Source organism: Eptatretus burgeri, chromosome 4 (genome assembly GCF_056783735.1).
Source record: "Eptatretus burgeri isolate ZD-2024b chromosome 4, Ebu_testis_v1, whole genome shotgun sequence".
In the NCBI taxonomy this organism is placed as follows: Eukaryota; Metazoa; Chordata; class Myxini; order Myxiniformes; family Myxinidae; genus Eptatretus; species Eptatretus burgeri.
This window is the reverse complement of record NC_140964.1, coordinates 55,872,025-55,888,495: the sequence shown is the minus strand read 5'-3', so window position 1 is coordinate 55,888,495 and position 16,471 is coordinate 55,872,025. Positions and strand designations below refer to the sequence as shown.

Genomic DNA, 16,471 nt, shown 5'->3' with positions numbered 1-16,471 from the left:
CTTTCCAAGTCTCCAAGGTATAACCACATTCCTGTTGAGTTTCCAAGATGCGTATCACATTGTGAGTTATCAAGCCAGAACCCACATTTCAAGTCTCCAAAAAATGTAACCATCTATCCAAGACTCCAAGGTCGAATCACAATTTCCAGAAATATAGTGGGTTTCGGTGATAGATCTCACGTAGTATAACTGTGGATCATCAAGGAAAACTCCATTTTCCCAATGTTTATGGGTTTCAGTGATAGATCTCGCATCGTATAACTGTGGATCATCAAGGAAATCTCCATTTTTCCAATTTTGATGGGTTTCAGTGATAGATCTCACATAGTATAACTGTGGATCATCAAGGAAATCTCCATTTTTTCCAATTTTGATGGGTTTCAGTGATAGATCTCACATAGTATAACTGTGGATCATCAAGGAAATCTCCATTTTTTCCAATTTTGATGGGTTTCAGTGATAGATCTCACATAGTATAACTGTGGATCATCAAGGAAATCTCCATTTTTCCAATTTTGATGGGTTTCAGTGATAGATCTCACATAGTATAACTGTGGATCATCAAGGAAATCTCCATTTTTCCAATTTTGATGGGTTTCAGTGATAGATCTCACATAGTATAACTGTGGATCATCAAGGAAAACTCCATTTTTCAAAATGTCTGAAAATTGTGAGTCTCCAAGGTAAAACTTGTATTCTGGCTCATCAAGGTATAACTTGTTCAGGGGGTATTGTCTTGATAACTCACAATGAGTACTATTGTTGCAAAACTCTTTTTCAGTACTTTGCTGGTCTCCAAGGTATAACTCTTTGTTTGGATCATCAAGGACGAACTCGTTCTTGTGGGTCTTGGTCGCTCATAAAGTCTTCAACCAAGCCAACAATTTCGCCCCAAGTTGTAGCAAAAGCAGTATTTTCATTTCGTATTTCAGATACAATTTCCTGTGAGAGAAAATAATAATGTATTAAACAAGTGATTGAATTATTAAATGAGTATGCTTCAATCAAAGTTTGAAAATAGGAAAATAAAATCTTACCTCAACGGATAAGAGGTTTGAATCCAGTTCATCAACTTGAAGGTTTAGTTCCATACAAGTAGTCAATCTCCAAGGAACCTCAAGGTCTCGCTCGTTCTGTAGGTCTTGGTCGCTCACAAGGTCTTCAACCAAGCCAACAATTTCGCCCAAAGTTGTGGCAAAATCGGTATTTTCAGATACAATTTCCTGTGAGGGAAAATAATAATGTATTAATTAAGTTATTTAATTATTAAATGAGTCGATGCTTAAATCAAACTGAAAATAGGGAAATAAAATCGTACCTCAATGGATAAGAGGTTTGAATCCAGTTCATCAACTTGAAGGTTTAGTTCCATACAAGTCGGAGAGTTCCAGGCAAGCACACAGCACACCATTGCCAGCAAAAAAAAAGAAGTTTAAAATGGAGCCTGGGCTTGAGGCTTTTATGGGGAAAGACTGGTGGGTGTGGTTTCCTTTGGAAATTCCCTGGGCAAGCCCAGGCAAGCCTTCGTTGGGAAATTTTTCAAAACCATAACATTCCAGAATTTTCTAGTGATTTCTTTGTGAGTCAGAGATGAACTGGAAATGATGTAAGAGTAGGCGGGGCTTAGTGAAAGTGGGCGTGGCTTACGAAAATATGTCATAAAAAGTGGGCGGGGTGAAGAGAAAGTGGGCGAGGCTTAGGAAAGTGGGTGTGGTTTATGAAAATACCTCATGAAAAGTGGGCGAGGCTTAGGGGAAAGTGGCCGGGGCTTTGCAAAAGTGGGCGGGGCTTAAAGAAAAGTGGGCGGGGCTTATGAAAAGTGGGCGTGGCTTAAAAAATAACCTGTGGCTCAGGAGGTGGTCAAACAAGAGCATTAAGAGAAGTTTATCATTTCGTAATGGCACAAAAGGGGTATCTTAAAAAATATAAAGATTCAAATGTTTTGTTTTTAAATATTTTAGATGGGGATTATTGTGCAAAGAAAATTAAACTATTGAAGGAATTTGAGAATGAACAAATCTTTATAAGTTCAATGAGTGAGCTAAACAATATGCATTGGTTATTTGAAAAAGAGTGTCCCGAGGCTTAGATGTTTCAGATATTTCTTTAGAATCACCTTTAACAAATCACATTACTACTTTACTATTTGAACAAATCTTTATCTTATTGCATTTGGTTATTTGCAAAAAAGTGTCCCAAGGTTAAAAGGGGAGACAAATAAATATACCTTGGGATAAAAAGGGGGTTTACTTTTTAGGGGAAAAAAATGAATCGCTGAAAATCCCCCATTCACTTACATGGGGAAAAGTGAGCCAGAATCACTATATTCACCCTACTCATGAGGAACAAAAGGTTCACACATATGATGTAATAGGTCACATGGTTTGGCAGCCATATTTGATTTACCCTTGAACATAAATATCGTCTTCTCCAGAACAGCCAGACAGATCGAGGGCAAACTTCACGTAAATGTTCCCCAAGACATGCGTGTATAGGGTTGTTAAGGAATAATTGATGTTACATGGTTTGGCAGCCATCTGGGATTTAAGAAAAATATTAAATAATGTTTTCTCTGGAACCACTTAATCAATCAAAGTGAAACTTCAAAATTATGATCAGTCGTGATGGGGAATATATATATACATATACATACATATATATATATATATATATATATATATATATATATATATATATATATATATATTTCAACTTGATCGGACACATGAACTGGAAGCCAGAATTATTTAATATTTTGATCTGGGTTCTTTTTGGGTTTTTCTGAATAAGGCTCATTTGGCTGTGCCTGGATGGGTTTTAGGGTAGAGGAGTAGCAGCTGAAATGTGAATCCTATCCAAGTTCCTCCTGATGACTTCATCTTTGCTTTTCGCGCATTTGGCTTTCTTTTGATTCCTCAAATGCAGGACTGTATCGTACCTCTTTCGTCTTCCATTTGATTTGAATTTGATTTCATCAATGTGGGACGTCCTCGTACACGGTCATCACTACCAGCAGTTATAAAGTGGCAGTTCTAATTATGTCTCTTATTAATTACGTAACACACCATGACATAAATGCCACACAAAATACACCACACAAAACAAGTCCTGTTGAGGGTCTACAATCTCTGATTGCTCTTTATCTTGTTTACATTTGTATCAGAGGTGTGTATTGTGTGAGTATGTCCACTGTCTCCCAGGTTAGACTACTCTCTCGGCTCTTCACGTGCCATGTTTCCAGTTTCAACCTGTGTTATTTGATGTATGTCGTGTCAAGGACACGGGTCCCATCAAAGTCAAATTTATGGCCATGACTAGGAATGACTGCAACAAATTGCAGGCAATGATGTGCTATAGCTAACTGTGTCACCTTTCCAAGCCTGATTGCTTGATCATGTTCATCTAGCCTTTGTTTTAAATTTATTCCAGTTTCACCAATGTAGAATTGGTCAAAGACTCTGTATGATGAATGGTAAACTACTACAGATTTATCAACAGCTGATATTGTGTCATTTTATTTTGAAATAACATTACGGATGGTGCATAGAGGATCATAAGCTGCATACTAGTCTGCCAATCCAAAAAGGCCAATTTGCTTTCTTTTTCAAATTGAATTGTGAAGCTAATGCTGGGAATACCTGGCAAAATTGCCTCAGATGGTGGACTACCCTGTTTGCATGCACAATGGCGAAGGAAGTCATCCACGTACCTGTTCCAGTGTCATGGGAGCCAATTCTCATGAGGCAACTTGGCCGGGTATTCCCCAGCATTAACTTCACAATTGACATTCAAAAAACATTGTGGCAATACCCCTGGGCGCTCACCTGGTAGTGGCTGGATAAGAAAATCAGGGAACTACTGGTCAGTGTGGATGAGACCCACAACATATGTAATGGAGAAGAAAGTAAATACCTATGGATTCTTTTTTGATATGTCGTGAACAAACTTTGGTACATCGTGGGTGATGAAGGTTGTGGTCAAGTTTCATTTGAATTGTGTGTGTAGGTTCTGCGAAGAAAGCAAATACCTATTTGGGGAGGGGGGGGGGGTCACCCCTTCATGCACCCCCTTGGGGCCCCATTTTTTTTAATGCCATGAACTAACTTTGGTACATCATGGGTTATGAAGGTTGTGGTCAAGTTTCATCAAAATCGTGTGTGTAGTTTCAGAGAAGAAGTTGCACGTGTTTGTTGACAGACAAATGGACAGATGGACTGACGGACGGATTACGAGCCATCCTATAAGCTTCCTCGAACTACGTTCCAGATGAGCTAATAAAGAAAATTGGCCTTTTTAGATGTGAAGGTTCACTGTAAGCCTGACTGCTACCGAAAGACTTCAGTTTACAGGACACCAACCCACACCAGCAGATTACTGGATTTTTAACTTCTACAACCCCATCTCCCATAAACGCAATGTAGCAACAATCTTGGCAGCTCAGGCATGGACGGTGCCATCTTCCAAAGCCAATGCAATTAAATAAATCAGAAATCAGTCAACCCCTCTCTTAGCCTGAGGAAACCTGCTGTAAAGCAGGTGAAACGTCACCTGAAACGGGGTCTGCTCTCACTTATTGCTCAAATCAGCGGAGTAGATTTGTTTAATTTTGATTTGAAGTTCCTTTCTTCTTTTAAAATGAATAATCCCAACTGCCCAAACCTTCTCCCATATATCTATACCAGTAAATGTCAGTGTGTGTGTGTGTGTGTGTGTGTGTGTGTGTGTGTGTGTGTGTGTGTGTGTGTGTGTGTGTGTGTGTGTGTGTGTGTCAGTGTGTCTCCTCCATAACTCCAAAACCATGAAACCTCGCAGCCTGAAACTTTGCATGCAAATTAAGAAAACTCAAAGGAAGTGCTAGAGTGAAAATTGGGTTTTTGGGTTAATTAAAACACCCCTTTTGAAGATAATTAATGGCCTTATTTAATTATATCCTTCATCAGGAGATCCTCATATCAGCCACATCACTCTCTGGGGTCTTAAGGCGTTTCCTGGGTGACCTCATTGGGGTCTGAAGCCGCCATGTTTTTTGGCCTGCTTAACCATACTTTGATTTGGAACAGGCCGCAACGATTTCAAAAAGTTTTATTTTTCACTTTTCCTCACTCATATTATTGAATACCTGTTCATCATTTAGCTACGAATTGCTGGGTATATTCCAAAGCTTATAAACGCCCGGAGACGCCAGCGTTAATTGTTTTAGTTCATTTCTGCACATGCGATCACCACGAGTATCTCTCAAGCTAAGGAGAATTACTAAAGATAAGCTTCAGAATCGAACTTACAAGCAGTTTCGACTCCTAGAAAAGTGTTCATTTGTCCAATTCGGATATATTTGACATTTCAGGAATCTCCGGGATGTGTATGTTTAATATGACGGTCGGTGATTGCCAATTGCTTGCCAAGGGAGCCGTTTTGTATCAACCATTTTGGCGGAGTGCATTTTTTGGCATTAAGCCAGCGCTCTCCAATATTCGCAATGTCACCGAATACTGTATTTCGATCAACTTGAACAAAGTTCAGTGCTACTCACCTGCATTGGTCACGTGTTGTTCTGCGGTGCAACAGGCAGTGGTTGCCTCGCTCAAAATGAGAAATTTTATTTTCCATGACGTTTCCCATTTTTGACGACGTTATACAACTCGTCACTTTGGCAGAGATAAATACAAATAAAAATTAAATGTTTCGCTTTTAAAAGTTTCTTTAAACATTTTTTGCATTGCATGGTAAAGCCAGTTGGTGTGTTCTTCAAAACATTCAATTGTGATACCATGGTTGTACACTGGAGGTAGGAAGGCAAAATAAATTTAATGATTACAATGAGATAAAAATATTTTCAGTTCTGAAGTAAGGAATCACAACATCACGGCAGGAAAGCAGAGAGGTACGTATGCTCACTCTGTGTAGCCTGGATTGGAATCCCAACCCAGCTCTAAACTGTCCTCCCAGTGTTTCACAGGCCGGGTGATTCATCACTGTGCATGTCGTCTCTTGGATGGACGATAAACGGCGTCACATCTGCTGGAATTCCTCACCCCTCTCCCTCCGAACCCTACTGCCTCTATCCCACCCCTCTCCCTCTTTCCGACCTCTCTCTCTCTCTCTCTCTCTCTCTCTCTCTCTCTCTCTCTCTCTCTCTCTCTCTCTCTCTCTCTCTCTCTCTCTCTCTCTCTCTCTCTCTCTCTCTCCAACCCATCCCCTCCTCCCCCCTCTCCACTCCTCCAACTCTCTCTCCCAACCTTTCCCCCAGTCCCTCACCCTTCTCCCCTGTTGAGGGGACTGCAGCATGTACGAATCAAATTTGGAGCCGACCGGTGGGGTGTAAAGGTCGCTGCATGTACGAGCTGTTGGTTTTGAATGCTCCCGCCACAGGTCTCAAAGTGCGTGTGCGTGTGTGTGTGTGTTTGATTGGTATCTACATATGCGGGTTTCAGAATGTGGAATGGAGTCCTCCCAGGGCAGGCTCACAGCATCCACCTTCATTTCAGTAAGGGGTCACGATTCATGGACCAAGCTGTGAAGTTTTCTGTTCTCAAAGTTTTGTACCGAGGGCTCTCTTCAGGATCGTCGCTGAGCCCCGGACAGCTTCCAACTGCAGTTTGTTTGTAATAATATTCTCATGTCTGGTTTTACACTCACCTGTAAAGTAGTTCCAGGAAGTTTATGGGATAGCGCATCGTCTGTCTGTCTGTCTGTCCGTCCATAAATACTTGCAACTTCTCAGAAACTACACATACGATTTCAATGAAACTTGACCACAACCTTGATCACCCATGATGACATTAAAAGAAAAACAGGGTTTCAAGGGTTCTACAGAGGGAGTTTACAGTGGGGGTGGGGGGGCAGTGCCCCCCCCAAGAGGTATTTGTGTTCTTCTCAGAAATGACACACAATTCCGATGAAACCACTCCAATTTTCATCACCCATGACATACCAAAGTTGGGTTGGTTCTCTCAATGGTGTCTGCGGACTTTCTCAAAATTCAGTTTCCGGTTGTTATTTGTCACGTTTTAACTGTTTATTTTCTTACCGACATGTTTACTATGTGTTCCTAGTTCAGTTTTGTTTCAAAAATTGTACCATTTTGTGAGTTTTCATCGATCTTGCCTTATCAGCTTTCCTTGAGGCCGACCTGTCTTGATGCCTACCTGTCTTTCCTGTCTAGGTGTACGATCGTTTTTGTTTGTATTTTCTCCCTATTACCATCAATTCCTATTTTCTCGACTTTTTCCACCACACCCTTTCTATCCTTCCCAACTACACCCTCTCTTTCTTGTCTTAATTTTTTTTTTTAAATAACAAAAAAACACAAAAATCCTTTCTCCCTCCATACTCACGAGTACCGACCCTTCTTTCTCCTTCTGCCGGCACACCATCTTCCTTCTATTTGAGCTGACCCACTTTCACCATTACCTTCACGATTTCTTCCTAAAACCAGCCTGTAACGTATGTTGATTTCCGGTTGTGGTTGGTTGTGCTCCGTGATCGTGAATAAACGTCACTTCCGGTCTGGCCCAACATGGAGTCCTGAGTATGTTACATGGTGTCAGAAGTGGGATGCATCCAGACAAATTCTCATTTTATCGTTTCTGAGATATACCACCATTGAACTGACCCATTCTGTAGGTTTATTCACTTTGGCAATGTATCCGTCCGATTCCATCTCCCCCAGTCGGGTTTTAATATGCGGCAAGGGGGAAGCGGGTTGTCGCCGAGAAGCATGTACAACTCCCTTTGCACCAGATTGCAATTTAATTGTATACATGCCTGGCAGAGTTCCTGTGGTTCGCACGAGATCTGGATATTCCTTCAGGTCAGTAAGAACACCACAGGTATCCACTTTCGTTGCAACGGAATCAAGTCTGATGATCAGGCCCAGAGCTTCTGCAATATTACCAGAAATGATGTTTTCCTGTTGGAGAGCAACCACTTCAAATGTTGTGGTGACTAACTTGCCACGATACTGAACAGGAAGATCCACGGCTGCGACGGGTTTTAGCTTGTGATTTGAGTAAGTGCACCAATACCTTGGTCGATTGACGGAGTTCACCAGTGTGATCAAGACGCTGGTAATCAGATAGTGTCATTGTGTTGCAGCGAGCTCTGGTATCAATCCTGAAGGTCACTTGCTTTCCTGATACCAAGAGAGCCTGTCTCCATTTGTCACAAGGTAATGAAAGCGTTGTCTGCAATGCGCTGATCCACAGAATGTTTCCATTAGTTTCATGGGAAGTACATGATCGAATTCTGAAACAAGTCATCGATCGGGCAACAAACCACAATCTAACCCAGGACCATTTCAAACCATCAAACGACTCTGGAGAAAATGTTCGGACAAGCACCTGGCCTTGCTGGATTATCGCACAACGCCATTGGAAGGCATCCACCTTTCGCCTGCTCAACTACTGATGGGAAGACGTCCGAGGAATACCCTGCCCACAGCCCGTAGTCTTCTAGTACCTATGGCTTATGACCGTGTTGCTGTGAAAAGACACTTCGACCTGGAGAAAGCTAAACAGAGGTTCTACAATGATTGTCACACACACAAAGATCTTCCACCATTACATCCAAATGACGAAGTTAGAATGGAACCTTCTCTGGGTTCCAAACGGTGGATACCAGCTGTGATTGTGAAGCAGCACTCGGAGCCACGTTCGTATGTGGTTCGGTCCCGAGACACGGGTGATACTTATCGCCGTAATCGTCGACATTTACGTGAGAGCACCAGTGCAGCCAACGAGGGTGCTCACCTCTATCGGCCTTTCATTGAAGCTGATAATGCTACCTGTGAGGTCAGTGACGGCCCAAGTGGTTTGTCAAACCTGAAGCCTCCAGATACCGACGCTGCATGGAGTCCTGAGTATCTTACACAGCCATTTCCTAATCTTACCCAATCGTCAAAAATCCAGCAAAAATAACAAATAATCTTTCTTGTATCCTTTCTAACTATACACCCCTCGAAACCACGTGTTTTCTACCCCTTCCTCTTCCAGTTACTTTTCATCAACCCATCGGTTTCCCTCTGCCTTTACCGATCCAAATTCACCATACACCTCCACAATTTTACTTCAACCTTTCCTTTTCCTGATCTTACTCAATCCTTATTTTTTTTTAAAGACTTTTTTTTCACTTTTAATGATACACCTCACGTAATCACGTGTTTCTGCTGGAATTGTTTCTACCCTCTTTGTTTGTCAATCCAAATTCACCATTCACCTCACGATTTTTCTTCAACCTTTCCTTTACCTAATCTTATGCAATCTTTAATAATAATAATAATAATAATAATAATAATGATAATAAAAACGGTCTCTTATGCTTCAACTTCCTCTTTCACATGTGTGGTTCTCATTACTGTATCATAATTAACAACTCTTTTACTATTTCAACAGACTGCTCTCAATTTGACCTTTCCTTCATCCCTTGTCTAAAAAATCCAACTGCTAAAATGTTTCTTCTCTCCATTCTCTGAATTCACCTTTATTGCATCCCTCAAGTAATGTCTTTCGTCGCATCTCTGACCTAAAAAATTCAAAACCCCAGTTTGAAATGCATGTTTGCTTTTCATAAATCATCTTTCTTTTTTTACAACTTCAGTGCAAATTCACCACTCTCACCCCTCCCTCTCAAAGCAACCATCACACTCTTTCCTCTCCAAGCTTCCCTCTCACCTTTCTAAAAAACTCCCTCTCACCAATCTCCCTCAACTCTCCCCACTCACCCTTCTCCTTCCAATCAAACCCCTCACTTCCCCTTCACAACGTTGCCCACCCTTGCATCCACCAAGCAGCCTCCCTACCCCTGCCCTCTGTCCTCCATCTCATCACTTCACCTCCTCAAATCCTCAACTGCCTTCTGCCCCCTCTCTTATTACTGTCCACTGTACCTCAACCCAGCACCACAGAGCCCTTTCTCCTCCTTATCCGGCCATCTTCCCGAGCTCTTCTGAAATCCTCCACACTCTTTCAAAAACTCTCCTTACCTCCACACCTCCTTCCTCATCCTACCCTCCCCCCTCCCCTTCACCCAAAGCCTCCTCACCTCACCCTTCCTTCACAGTGTGGACATCAAAGATCTGGGGCCTTCACTCAAACCTTACAGATCTATCCATACAGGTTGCCACTGACAAACCAGACATAATCTGCCGAACAGAAACTTTCCTCCTTCAAGACGACTCTGACTCCTGTATTTCTCCCTGGTTACTCCCTCCTCTGGTGTGACAGACCTGATCCTCATCCTGGTGGAGGAGTTGCTCTCTTCATCAAATACTCTATTTCTCACTCTCCATGCACTGCCCTCACTCCCCCACACCCCCTGGAATACTTATAGCTACAGCTTCCCCTCCACTCCCACCTCATGTTTATATGTGTGTTGTACCATCCACCAAACAGTGATGACTCCATTTACACATCACTATCCAAAAACATGGACCAACTTCTATCCACTCATGCCAACTCTCTCTTCCTCATATGTGGTGACTTCAATTTTCATCATGCCAGTTGGCTGGGTATGGATACCTCTCTCACCTGCCATGGCACTTCAGCAAAAGACTTCTGTGACTCATTGGGACTGACTCAATCTGTAGTCTTCTAGACCCTGATCTGATATCTCTTCTGGATCTGATTTTGACCAATTTCCCTGAAAATATCTGCTGTTCTTCCTTCGCTCCAATTGGTTCATCTGACTGCATGGTTGTCAAAGTAAACATATCTCTGGCTGTTATTAAAGAACCACCTCAGTGCTGTCGAGTCTGGCATTTCACTCAGGTTGACCGGCAGGGTCTTCAAGCAGCCATCAAACTGCTCGACTGGTCTCCCATCTCTACTTTCTCCGACATCAACTCGTCCTGGGAATTCTTTCAAAGAAACTCGCTCCTTCTCTCATGCACAGAGATTTCATCCTCTCTCTCTCTCTCTCTCTCTCTCTCTCTCTCTCTCTCTCTCTCTCTCTCTCTCTCTCTCTCTCTCTCTCTCTCTCTCTCTCTCTCTCTCTCTCTCTCTCTCTCTCTCTCTCTCTCTCTCTCTCTCTCTCTCTCTCTCTCTCTCTCTCTCTCTCTCTCTCTCTCTCTCTCTCTCTCTCTCTCTCTCTCTCTCTCTCTCTCTCTCTCTCTCTCTCTCTCTCTCTCTCTCTCTCTCTCTCTCTCTCTCTCTCTCTCTCTCTCTCTCTCTCTCTCTCTCTCTCTCTCTCTCTCTCTCTCTCTCTCTCTCTCTCTCTCTCTCTCTCTCTCTCTCTCTCTCTCTCTCTCTCTCTCTCTCTCTCTCTCTCTCTCTCTCTCTCTCTCTCTCTCTCTCTCTCTCTCTCTCTCTCTCTCTCTCTCTCTCTCTCTCTCTCTCTCCCTCTCTCCCTCTCTCCCTCTCTCCCTCTCTCCCTCTCTCCCTCTCTCCCTCTCTCTCTCTCTCTCTCTCTCTCTCTCTCTCTCTCTCTCTCTCTCTCTCTCTCTCTCTCTCTCTCTCTCTCTCTCTCTCTCTCTCTCTCTCTTTCTCTCTCTCTCTCTCCCTCTCTCTCTCTCTCCCTCTCTCCCTTTCTCCCTCTCTCCCTCCCCTTCGGTTGTCCTACCCTTCTTCCCACCCATGGTACACTGAAGCTAGTGGCGAGGCAGTTGTCCTGAAACAACTTGCCTTTGCCACAGGGAAGGCTAATCCAACTGAAGGCAATCTCAGTTCCTTACACAAAGCTCATAACAAGTGTGTCTACCTTTAGGAGATCAAGAAAACAACATCTTCCTCATCTAAAGTCTGAACTCTCAAACCTGGCTCCAAATCATGGGGGCGTCTCGTTAAGTCTGTTTCTGGTGGATGTTCCCCCTCCATCCCCTCCCTTTTCCCAAATGGCTGCACAGCTGACATTGCACGTAAAAAGGCTGAATGCCTAAACTCCATGTTTGCTTCTAAATATTGTGTCCCAAACCCATCGCTTTCTGTACCCACCTGACCCAGTCACACTCAGCTGTCCCTGGACTCTGTGTCATTTTCTTCTGACAAAGTGGAGAGCTTGCTCTCAAACCTTGACTCAGATTCTGCAACCGGTCCAGACAGCATCAGCCCACGTGTCCTAAAAACCTGCTCTGCTGCTCTTGTTCACCCTCTCTCTGTTCTATTTTCCCTCTCATTTGCTCAAGGTCATCTGCCATCTGCTTGGAAAGCAGCAAACATTACCACTCTGCATAAAAAGGTGCAAAAACAGATCCCTGTAACTTTGTCCACAGCCTGATGGAGTACTGCTCTCTCTTCTTGGCTGGTGCTCCCACCTCTTACCTTTCTCGGCTTCACGCTGTGGAAACCAAGGCATTTAGGATCATTGGTATCTCCCGCGATGAGGCTGAGTCTTTGGGTTTCTCACTCTATCACCGCAAGCAGGTTGGTGGTCTTTCTGTCTTCTACTGTCTCCTCTCTGGTATCTCCCCCCCTGCTCTGTCTGCGATTTGCCCCCCCCCCCCGATATTTCCACAGACCACAGGGCACTCAAGGTCCTCCAGCATCCCCCTTCTGGTAAAACTACAAAAATCACGAATCAATGCTTACCTTCACTCTTTCATTCCTCTTTTTTTCCCGCCTTTGGAATTAACTCCCACACCCTATTCAATCCAATTATTCCCTCCAGGTCTTCAAAACAGCTGTTCACCACCATCTCTTATCTTCCCCCATTGAAAACCACGATCTTTTCTGCCTCCGTTATTCCACCCCAACCCACCTTCTTAAAATTGCCTGCCTTCCTTTCTGAAAGTTCCCTGCCTTCCTTTCTGAAAGTTCCCTGTTGTGTAAGCTCCTGAAAGTCCCTCCTTGTAAGTCCATCTTGTATACCCTGTCTTCCCCATCCCATCCCACTCCCTTCCACAGATATCCTCATGTCTCTGTTCCCCATTGTTTTGTCCTTCCCGCTCCCACCCCTCTTGTTGTTAACACCAGCCGGGCTGACGGGTGGTTAACACTAGCCAGCCGAGTTAGCTGAGTGGTTGTTCTTTGGAGGAAGACACGTTGACCCTCAGAGATTATAGCACACATGGGAGGGATGGAGCGCGGCACTGGCGGAGTGATGGAGGCACATGGATGGAAGCACAAGGGAGTTTATACTTGAACCCCATGACAAATCCACAGACAGCAACTTAAAATCAACGCGGGGATTTAATGGCATTATAAATTTTTACAAGAGTATTTCAAAATGTAATCTATCTATAATTCCAGCAATGTGTGTGTGTGTGTGTGTGTGTGTGTGTGTGTGTGTGTGTGTGTGTGTGTGTGTGTGTGTGTGTGTGTGTGTGTGTGTGTGTGTGTGTGTGTCTCTGTGTGTCTGTGACCGCTGTTTCTCGACAACCACTGGTCCGATATAATTGAAACTTGCCAGGTATATTGCTGGGGACCTGAGGATGTGCCTTTTCAAGGTTTGATATTAATCGGACAAGTGCTTCCCAAGTTATGGCTGTTTATTTACCAACCAATGACAAGACACGTTGCTGCGTGGGGGTGGCCGATGGGGAAGAGAACCTCAGCCGAGTTCCCCATTACGGGTTACAACGTACGGACTTCCGGGTAATGATGACTTCGTGTATTCTTATAATTTCTCGATTTCTTATGCGCATTTATAGATAAACACAATACCCCAAGTTATGATCGTTTTCATATTAGACGGTGCATACATTTCGGTAACATCAGAGTGAGCTGGTATGCTCCAAACCAGGAAGTTTTTTTTATTGTTTTTTTTTGCACTAACGTTTTTTTCTTTCTTTCTCTTCTCTTCTCTTTGTGTTTTTCCTTGCGACGACATTGCAAAAAGGCAAAATACGTTGACGCTAATTGAATAATTGGCCATTAAAACTAATAATTTATCAAAACGTTGGCAGATCCAGCAGCCTCCACATTCTTGCCCTGGACGAGGAAACAAAGAAGCGCCGTTTCCTCAGCAATGCTGTTTTTGAAGAGGTGCTAACGACATAAAGGTGTGTACATGGAGACAATTTTTATTATTTATAAGCGTCGTTTCCTCAGCAATGTTGTTCATGGAGAGGTGCTATCGAGATAAAGGTGTGTACATGGAGACAATTTTTATTATTATTTATAAGCGCCGTTTCCTCAGCAATGTTGTTCATGAAGAGGTGCTAACGAGATAAAGGTGTGTACATGGAGACAATTTTTATTATTATTTATTTATTGAAGAAAAATTGTTCCGAAAATAATTTATCAAAAAAAGTGCACAACTTTTTTTTTGTTTCCACTTGTCAAAACGGTGTGGCCTTTGGAAGTGTTTAGGAATTCAGCTCCACTCAACATGCTTGCCAACGAAATGCATCTCAATTTGGTGGTAAAAACGATTCACAACACGGGTTTCCTTACTCATTGCTCTGCAGTCTGCATTCAACCCCTTCATTTGTCATCTCATTGACCTCATTTCATCTATCTATAATTCCAGCAATCTGTGTGTGTGTGTGTGTGTGTGTGTGTGTGTGTGTGTGTGTGTGTGTGTGTGTGTGTGTGTGTGTGTGTGTGTGTGTGTGTGTGTGTGTGTGTGTGTGACCGCTGTTTCTCGACAACCTCTGGTCCGATCTAATTGAAACTTGCCAGGTATATTGCTGGGGACCTGAGGATGTGCCTTTTCAAGGTTTGATATTAATCGGACAAGTGCTTCCCAAGTTATGGCCATTTATTTACCAAACCAATGGGAAGACACGTTGTTGCGTGGGCATGGCCGATGGGAAAGGGAAGCACAGCCACGCTCCCCATTACGGGTTACAACGTACGGGCTTCCGGAGAGTGATGACTTCGTGTGTTCTAATAATTTCTCGATTTCTTATGCGCATTTATAGATAAACACAATGGCCCAACTTATGATCGTTTTCATATTAGACGGTGTATAAATTTCGGGAACATCAGAGTGCTGGTATGCTCCAAACCAGGAAGTAAATTTTTTCTCTCTCTTCTCTTCTCTTTTTGTTTTTCCTTTCCACGACATTGCGAAAAGGTAAAATACGTTGGCGCTAATTGAATAATTGGGTATTAAAACTAAATTGCGAATAATGGTAACTGCGAATAATATCGAACTTCCGGGTCACGCACGTACAGGCACGTGAGAGCGAAGAAACGGCCTGTGTGGTTTATTTATTTATTAGTATTTTTTTTTTTTTTACGGGCACGTACTAGTCTATCCATAATTCCAGCAGTGTGTGTGTGTGTGTGTGTGTGTGTGTGTGTGTGTGTGTGTGTGTGTGTGTGTGTGTGTGTGTGTGTGTGTGTGTGTGTGTGTGTCGTTTACGAGAGCGAAGGAACGGCCTGTGTGGTTGTTGTTTCTTGCACGCTGTTTGAAAGCTTTTGTTTTTGTTTTTGTTTGCACGTACGGGCATGCACGTATGGGCATGCACTAGTAATAATAACGTGAAGTAAATGAAAGTCTAATGTTAAGGCTCCTCTACATACAGACGTAAATACAGACAAGGGGAAACAAAAGAAAAGCAAATCCTCCCTTTATCCTGGCACTGAGCTTGGTCCAGAGATGGTCTTTATGGAACTTGGAATCGAGACCCTTCACCTTGCACGTATAGACGTGCCCAAAATGGTGCCAAACCACTCTCTCGCAGTGGGAAAAACTTACGTCAGACAATTCGTGAGCGGTATTCAACACAAGGGCTCAGAGACTGCCGTGTGGCTTCTTGCATCGATCGTCCTCACTGACGCCGCGGCTTTTCAGAATGGCACCGTCTCTTCGGTCATATACACGAGGCTTTCTTGTCAGTCTCTCACGATCAGCCAAGAGTCAATGGCCAGTGTCTTGTTCCACCACACGAGCCAATTTTCCTCAGCACAAAAACGAGAATTGTGCCGTATTCTCCATGCGTCAAAGGAAAGCCATTTTGTCGTGCTGAGAGGAGAGCAAAGCGAGATCTTCCATCCGAGCCGGGTTCCTCTCACTACTACAACTGCCACCTCCCTCACACTGAACTTGTGTGTTCACTCTCGATCTCTCTTCGACATCACACCAAACAACCATCCACCTCTTGGGTGGCACGAAACGTGGGAAGGTGGGGCCTCTGCCTGCACAGCATGTTTTGCTTGCTTGCTTGTTATGGTGGTTGTTATAAAAACACATCTCCTTCATGGCTGGCTTGTTAATACAAAAACGTAGGAATAAATCACAGGGGGCAATCACATACTGGGGGAAATTAGTCTTAATCGCGATTTAATTAACACCGCACCACCCCTGTGTGGTGGCACGTACCACTTAAGCTCACAATCTCCCAACTGCATTTCCATTGAGATGTCTCCTACACATCCACGGACCAAGCAACTCTACTCAACCCTAAGTTTCCGATGCAATTTCTCCATCTACCCCCACAACCATAACAATATATATATATCTATATATATATATATATATATATGTTGAAACAGGTCTTCTGGCTAAGCATGTGCATACCAGAGCTGGAGCCCCCAACATTTCTGAATGATTGCACTTAAAAAAAAAATCCCAGGAATATAATTTAATTCTC

The 16,471-nt window shown here is 43.2% G+C and overlaps 1 long non-coding RNA gene across 1 annotated transcript in view; it reads left to right on the top strand.

Annotated features, from left to right (window-relative positions):
• The window catches only part of LOC147028092 (uncharacterized), a 116,294-nt gene that overhangs the window by 64,257 nt on the left and 35,566 nt on the right, over positions 1 to 16,471 (top strand). The window contains exon 3 of the long non-coding RNA XR_015057418.1: positions 13,835 to 13,930. This is a non-coding gene — a long non-coding RNA (uncharacterized LOC147028092). The remainder of the gene's footprint in view (positions 1 to 13,834; positions 13,931 to 16,471) is intronic.